This window comes from Sorex fumeus, unplaced genomic scaffold, assembly GCF_029834395.1.
Source record: "Sorex fumeus unplaced genomic scaffold, SorFum_2.1 ptg000131l, whole genome shotgun sequence".
Classification (NCBI taxonomy): Eukaryota; Metazoa; Chordata; class Mammalia; order Eulipotyphla; family Soricidae; genus Sorex; species Sorex fumeus.
Window position 1 is genome coordinate 24,597,548 of NW_026606188.1, and position 8,351 is coordinate 24,605,898.

The window sequence follows — 8,351 nt, forward strand, 5'->3', positions numbered from 1 at the left end:
AGTGCCCTGGAACTTGCACACTTACAAGGCAAACTGGAGACAGCTACTCAAACTCCCCATCTCCACGGAGATGCCAACAGTCCAGCTGTCTGGGAAATTCTCATACTTCTCTTTCATCCTTTTAATCCCCAAACCCAAAACCTGGCATGTTCTTGATTTGGCCTCCCCTCTTATCAACAATTTTCTGAACTCAGGCAGTTTTGCCTCCAACTATTTTACCTATTCCCATCTCCCAGCTCTTAGCATCTGTTCTATTTTAAACCCTTTCATCACCCTAGGCATTCCAAGTGTCTCCTGCACTGTCTCCTTATCCAGAGTTTTTCTCTCTCCCAGCTACAAACCCCACAGGTGCTGGGCTGATCTGGTGGCAAGTTCAGGCTTTTGTTGAGGTCCAGCTTCAGATCATACTTCTTTTGATAACTTCGTCTTTCCCACTTCACACTCTAGAGAAGTCCAGTCACTGTGTTCTGCTTACTTGTTGGTAAATCTATTCTTTGTGCTCAACTGAATTTTAGGCAAAGATGAAAGCACTTGCCTTGTGTACAGCCAACCCCAGTTCCATCCCTGGCACCATGTATGGTCACTTAAATACTGAGCATCAAGCTAGGAATATCCCCTGGGAATCACTAGGTATGACCCCTACTCCTCCCCCAAAATAAATATTAAAAAGAAGATGAATTTTAGGACGGGACTGTCATATCCAACCCAGCACCCTTATCAGTCTTTTTGTAGATGCAATCCACAGTCTTCCTCTCAGTCTCCCAAGTCTCTGCAGGCACAGTCGAGTTTTGTGGGGCTCACACCCATCCCTGGAGGCCAGACCCAATCTCATTCCAAGAAAAAACATCATACTTTTCCAGAAAAAAACAGTTAACATTTTATAGGCCCTCTATTCTCACATGCGTTGTTTAGGGTTTTTATGAACACAAACAATGTGGTAATGTTATTGGGAGTCATTTTCCTAGGAGTAAACTCTACTGCTATTGCTAAAAACACAATAAAAATGTTTCCTCAGTAGTCAAAAAATGTTCTAATGTTGTTGACTGTAATTTTTAGTGCTGTAAAAAAATAAATCACAAAGGCAAGAAACTGGTTCCTCACTCTATAAGGTATGAGTAACACAAAGAAACCAGTTGGACTGTTTTCTACCTCCAAGGCTACCTCAGGAGAAAATCCCAGGTAAGACCTCAGCATCTTTCTTTTGCAGCTACTTGGAAAGCCTTTCGTCTCCTCCCTGGAGGCTGCAAGGAAGGTGCCAAATTAGAAGGTGCAGGAGGAAAACAGGATTGGAGTTAGGCTAGTCAGTAAGTTTCCCATCGCCCATCCAGTTCCCTCAGAACAGGTTTCTGTGCCAAGAGGGGAGGAAGATTCTGTAAATGGAGGCCTGGGTTCTGTGGAGAAAGTGGGAAGAAGACAAAGGATTAAGGATTTTATCGTTTCCTCACTTCTAAGTAGCAAGGGATAGGCAGCATGGTTTTCTTGTAGTCTTACACAGTCTCTATTCATTCAACAAAACTCTTCAGGACATTGACTTTAATCAGCCAAAGAAATAGACTTTAATCAGCCAAAGAAATAGATGTGGGACAAACCAAGAGCCCTCAGAGATACACATCAGCCGGTGGCACTGTGCAAGGACACAAGATGGGGGACCAGGGGGTGACTCAGTGGCAAAAGCAACTCCAAAAGCCTGGATTCTGATGCTTGGTGCCCCCACTATATAGAGTGATCTCACATATGCACGCACGCTGCACAGAGTGACCTCTACCACACATGCGCGCGCACACACACACACACACACTGCACAGACCTCTAACACACATGCACACATACACACACATTGCACAAAGTGATCTCTAACACACATGCACATACACGCTGCACAGGATGACCTCTAACACGCATGCACATGCACACTGCACAGAGTGATCTCTAATACTCATGCACACACACACACTGCAGAGACTGACCTCTAATACACATGCACACACACATTGCACAGGGTGACCTCTACCACACATGCACACACAGACACCGCACAGAGTGATCTCTATCACACATGCACTCATGCATACACGCACTGCACAGTGATCTCTAGTGCCCACGCGCGCGCGCGCACACACACACACACACACACACATACACTGCACAGAGTGACCTCTAATACACATGCACACACACTGCACAGAGTGACCTCTAACATACATGCGCACACATACACACTGCAGAGTGACTCTACTGCACATACACACACATACACAGACACTGCACAGGGTGACTCTACTACACATACACACACAATGCACAGAGTGACCTCTAACATACATGCACACACACTGCACAGAGTGACTCTACTACCACATACACACACACTGCAGAGTGACCTCTGACACACAGGCACACACACACTGCACAGAGTGATCTATATCACATATGCACATACGCATACACACTGCACAGACTGATCTCTACAACACATTCATACACTCACATAGCACACAGAGTGATCTCTATCTCTATCTCTATCACACTCATGCACACACGATGTGCACGCACCTACTGCAACTAAAAGATCTGGGGCATCAGAACCAAGTGTGTGAGACTCCCAATAAGTACAACAATACAAGCGGAGAAAGGGGGGAGAAAGATGAAAACAAGGTCAAATAAAAACCACAACAGATTTCTTTTTTACTTTGGGGCCACACCCTGCATGCACAGGGGTTACTCCTGGCTCCGCACTCAGTAATTACTCCTGGTGGGGCTCGAGGGACCATAAGTGATGTTGGGGATCAATCCCAGGTCGACTGCATGCAAGGCAAATGCCCTACCCACTGTATTATTTGTTCCAGCCCTGAAAAAGAAAACCTTTTTTTTTAAATGAATGAAATGTGTCACAGGTGGTATATAAAATATTACACAACACTGACATGTTCCTTTTAGTGTGACTCTCACGAGGGAGAGGGTAGGAATGTGGGAACTGAGAACATGAGAGAAAGAGCTTTGGGTGTTCAAGGCAGAGGAAGGGGACCTTCTCTATGCCCTCTGAATCTCTAAGGTGGTCTAAAGTGTGCTTGGCCTATAAGCAAAATTCAACATATAGATCATTCCATCCCTAATCCCTCCAGTCAAGAGAATAGGTCCTCTGAGCCCCCCTGGGAGTGATTTTCTGCACCGGCCCTGAGAACAGATCGGGAGATGCACAGGCGGGGGGAGTGGAAGGAGAGCTCCCTCAGTAGGCAAGTCAGAAGGCTATTCTGGGCACAGGGAACAGTTTGTGCAAAGGCGTGGAAGCATGAGGAGCCGGAGGCATTTAAGGAAGGTGCATCCTTTCACGGGCAGAGGCAAGTATTGTGCGATTACCAGGCCCTGAATGTCTTAAGGAGAACAGAGCTCCTTAAGGCCTCTGCCATCAGAGAGCTTGAGTGTGCTAGGCTCACCCATGCTGGGTAGTGACATGTAGCAAAAAAGAGAAATTCCATTGGAAATGTTGATTAGCATTGCTTAGTTGCAAAGCTGAGGAATTTGACTTCTTTTTAGAGGAGCCTCCTGGCAGTGCTCTGGTGGGCTTGCTGGTAATTCTCAGCAAACCAAGCTGGTGGTTCTGTGCAAGGGCCTCACTGGGGCTCCCCGGGTCACATCTAGTGATGCTTGGGGGGCCATGTGGTGCTGGGGATGGAACCAGGGAACCAGGTAAAGCACATGTCCCAGAGTCTGGGCTGTTTCCCCAGTCCCTGAGGAATCTGACTTAATGTGCAGACCAGGGAGCAGAATCTGAAGGTTGGGATCTGATTTGTAGGGGTGAGTGCCACACCCCCTTCACTCAGTATGTGAAACCTCACAGCCTCTGGGCTTCAGGGGGTTGGAGTACTGCTCCCCAAGGTCAGGTGCATTTGAGTGCTGCCAGTGAGTGAACAGGTTTCTGTGGTTTGGGGTTTTTTGTTGTTGTAGTTTTTTTGTTTGGGAGCCACACCCAGTGCATACTCAGGTATTATTTCTGGCTCTACACTCAAGAATTACTCCTGGCTGTGCTTTGGGGGAGCATATGAGATGGGGGATCAAACCAAGGTCAGCCACGTCCAAGGCAAACACCCTGCTCACGGTGCTCCCTCTCCAGCCCCATGGTTGCTGAGATTTTTACCCAGACACCAGACTCAGATTCTATTTCTCTGTTGTCAGTTTTGTTTTGTTTTTGGCCTATGAGAAAAACTCATGCCTGGTGACGCTCTGAAGGTGCATCCCTGGTGATACTCTGAAGTTTCTCCAAGCTTAGTGTTCTGGGGTCACTTCCAGTGGTGCTGAGGTACCAGACAGTGCTGAAGACTGAACTAATGAAAAGGTTGTGCACTAGCCTTTGAAGCATAACCCCCTGCCACCCCTCCCCCACCCCCCCAGACACACACCAGGCATGGATTCTTTTTCTTCCCATAGTCTTTGGTCCTCTGCTCACTGGACTACACCATCAGCAAACTTAAGTTATGTTGGGAACGGGGATGTGGCTTAGTGAACACAACTGCCTTGCTTATCTGAGGTGCCCTCTGTTTGATCCTTGGTGTCTCACACACACACACACACACACACACAAACACACACACAAACACACACACACCCCAAATTCTTAATGACAATTTATATCAAGTGCTTTGGTCTTTCAGATACCTTATTGCTTTAGGACTCTGCTCACCTACTGGTTATCTCCCAACATGGAGAATAATCATTTTTACATAGTCCCCATGACCTTTGGGGCCGAGGCTGGTGGTTGTGGCAGCATATCTTCGAGATCATTCCAGACTGGAATTCAGAGAGGAGAGAAGCAGCACAGACCTGAGTGCTGCACAGCCACTGAGCATCGCTGACCTTTGGGAAGGATGCCAGATTCTCCTCAGCCCCAGGATATCAGTAAATTGTGGGTTATTTGGAGGAGGAAGGAGTGTTTGGGCCAAGGTGCTAAGGGTTTGTGGAACCACACTCAGCAATCACTCCTGGCTGGGCTCAGGTGGCAGGGTTCGAACCTGGGTCGGCCATGTGCAAGGAAAGTACCAGCTATCGCCGTAGCCCCACCCCTAGCCTCAATCTTTAGGGAGGAAAGCATAACATTTGCTCTTCCTTGTGCGGAAGGGGACCCAGCCTTCACTCTTGTCCAGGCAGGATAATGAATAGCTCGCTCTGCTGGCAGGGAGTTTATGGGAGACGGATGGAACACTTAACAATAACTAAGGGGCCTGTGATTTATTGGGTAGGGAGGCTGGTGGTGTCTCTGGATACTGGGATATGGAATTGAATTGACAAAGCAGCTGTCAGCAGCAAGGGGGCAGGCTCCACAGACCTTGCACTGGAGGGTTCTCTGGCACTGTCAGGACGGCTCCTGCAGTGGATGGGAGTGGTGTGGGCAGGGGATCTGGGGGACTCTGAGAGGAGCCGGGGTGGGGGTGGGAGGCAGGAATGCACCTGTAGGTTGCCCAACCCCATGGAAGAATGACACAAATGAGCGAAAGACAAAGAATCGTCATCACTCTAGGAGGCTCCTTCCAAAGCTCTTTGGATCTCTCTGAGCAAAAGGGGCTGAGCACCCACGGCTCTGCCCGGGAAAGAGTTCATAGGCAAGAAGACATTTTCTGGAACTCTGAGTCCCTTGAACCCCCAGTTTTTTCCACTGCCCACTGACCTCCCCTTTGCCACCTTGGAACCCCAACTCCCTGCTGCATGCCAAGTGTAGGAACAGGTCTGACTGTGAGGTTGCAGAGTCCAGATCCGAGGGACCACGGCTCACAGGCTAAGGCACTCATCTGTCTAGCACAGGGATCTAAGTTTGAGCTGCTGGCACCAACCCATGAGCTCCAAGCACCACTGCTGGAGTTCCACTAAAGAAAAAAAAAAAGGTGTTCGATATGTGTGTGGCCTGCAGTGCACCCCAGAGGCCTTCATGTCTCAGTTTTCAACAAGAAAGGAGATTGCTTTTATCTCCGAGGGCCATCAGTGACGGTTCAGATGCCACAGCTCTGTCCTCAGGTGGCCTTGGGCCTCTCCGAGTCTGTTCTGGCGGGCAGCTCAGATGTTCTGTTCCCCTCCATCTGCTGCTCAGCCTCGAACAAGGCCATGTAAGGCAGGAGAGGGGCTCTCTGGGGCCTGGCAGCAGCTCTGCTCCTTAGCTCCTTTGCGTCTATTCTTAGGTCCAGGAGACCTGCCTGCCTCCCCTCCAGGGCGGGAGACAGAGGGGGTAGGGGCAGGGGGAAGAAGTCATTGCCACCATCTAGTCTGAGCCTCGGTGGTGACACTGAGGACTTCTGAGCAGGACGAATAGAGCAACTGATTTGATTTCTTCTTCGTAACCTTATCACGTAAACCAACAGGCAGGGCGGTGAGGGCTGGGGAGGGGCCCACTGGGCAGCGCAGGTGCCAAGGCAGGAGAGGTGATCCTCCCTAATGATGCTTCTCTGAAGAAGCCATGGGGCTGCTTGGGAGATGTGCGAATCCCACTCAGCAAACCTTGATCCTGACATTTCAAAGTGTCTGTGTGCGCTGCTCCTACACAACCCGGGGGAGCAGTGGGAGGACTCATCCCACATTGCGATGAGGGAAACTGAGATCCAGAGCAATTAGGGATCCAGAGAAAAGCAGTGGGGCCAGGCTCCCTGACTGCCAGTCCTGCCCACCCTGGCCCCCAACATCAGCCCTATGGCAGGATCTCAGCCACTAGTGAGACAGGAACAGAGGGGCTGCTTTGTGGGCCATCTGCAGATCACCCATTCCCTGCTGGTCTAGTGACACCCCCACCCCATCCCAGACTACTGTTCTGTGAGCATCCCACGCTCCCTCACACCCAAGCCTTGCCAGTCTCTTAATTATAGTTCAGAATAGCCCCAGGGAGGGGGAGAGCCTTAGCAACATCCTTAACTGGCAGTAGGAGGAGAATTCTGTGTTACCTGCTGGCTTCCTCACCTGCCCAAGCTAATTCTCCGCTCCGCAGCAGGTGAGAGCTCATTCCAGGGTGCCAGCACCCCGTGCGCATGCGCCCAGCACAGGGGGCTTGTGTGCAGTCCGTTTGCAGCGAGCCTCACCCGGGGTGCCCGCCTCGTGTCCAGGATGTCTGCGAAGTATTTGCTTAACACCCCCACCACTTTCCATCTCCCCCGAGGCAGGCAGGAATTGCTCTAGGAGATGCTGCAGACATCACACAGCCAGTGACCAGCTGCTGGGAGCAAAGGACTGGAGAAGCAGGATGCAGGGCAGCCTCTGACCACAGACCCCAGGAAGGAAGGAGAGAGAGAGAGAGAGAGACAGAGACAGAGACAGAGAGACAGAGAGAGAGGCAGTGCCAGGTGGTGAGACTTGAAGCGTGCCACCACACCAGCCACCAGTAGAGAGCATGTCAGGGCCAGGCCAGCCATGAGCTCACCATATTCTTTGTGGTTTCTGAGTGGGGTTTTCAGGTTTGTTTTCTTTGACCCAGTAGCGCTCAGGAACTTCTCCCAGAGGTGTTCCAGAGACCAGTGTCTGGGCTCAAACCTGCGGCCCCGCACCCCAAGCTGTGTTCCCGCCCTGTGAGTCACCTCCCAGCCCCACCACATGGATTTTGATTGGCACCCTGATGTCCAAAAAGAGATAACAGCAGACAATGAGACCAAAGGTGCTTAGGCAAATACCAACAGCCTCCTAAACTCACCTTCAGTGTTGTAACTGGCCGCACCCCAATCCAATGTCTCCAACCAACCTATCTGAGATCAGAGCCACCTGGGCAGGAGCTGGATTCCTAGAGAAACACTTGCCAGGGCGAAGCGGAGCTGAAGGAGGGATCGCCTGGGGTTGGGGTGGGGAGAGTGCCACTGGCTCAGGTGCTCCTGAGCTGGGTGATCTGGGGCAAATCACTTAACACTTCTGCACAGACGCTCCTCACTTGTAAAATCACATGCTAGGGCAAGAAGTACACAGCCCATTAGAGCTTTATAATATTAGCAATCAGAGGAGAAAAACGAGGCCCAAAGAGCTTCAATTACTTGTCCCCAGCCACACAGGGGGAGTGACAGAGGGCGGGAGAGGGTTGGAAGGTTGGGAAACCTCCTCCCTGCCTTCCTTGCGGAGAATGAACACCCCCCCACACAACCCCACCCCTGGGCCAGGGAGAAGAGCTGTAGGCCTGGCTCTCAGAGGGCCTTCAGTGGACATTCTCCCTCGGTTTTCAGTGACTTGACTTCTTGATTCTATTTTCATAGTTTGACTTCCGGCTTTTCCATGAGCTCACTGTTCCCTGATGATCTGTAAGGTCCTTTTCAGCTCTGAAATTCTATGATTCTAAGACAGGAAGATTAAAACAAGTTATTTCCGAATCCCTCCAGGCAGAGGACACAAAAGACCGTTTG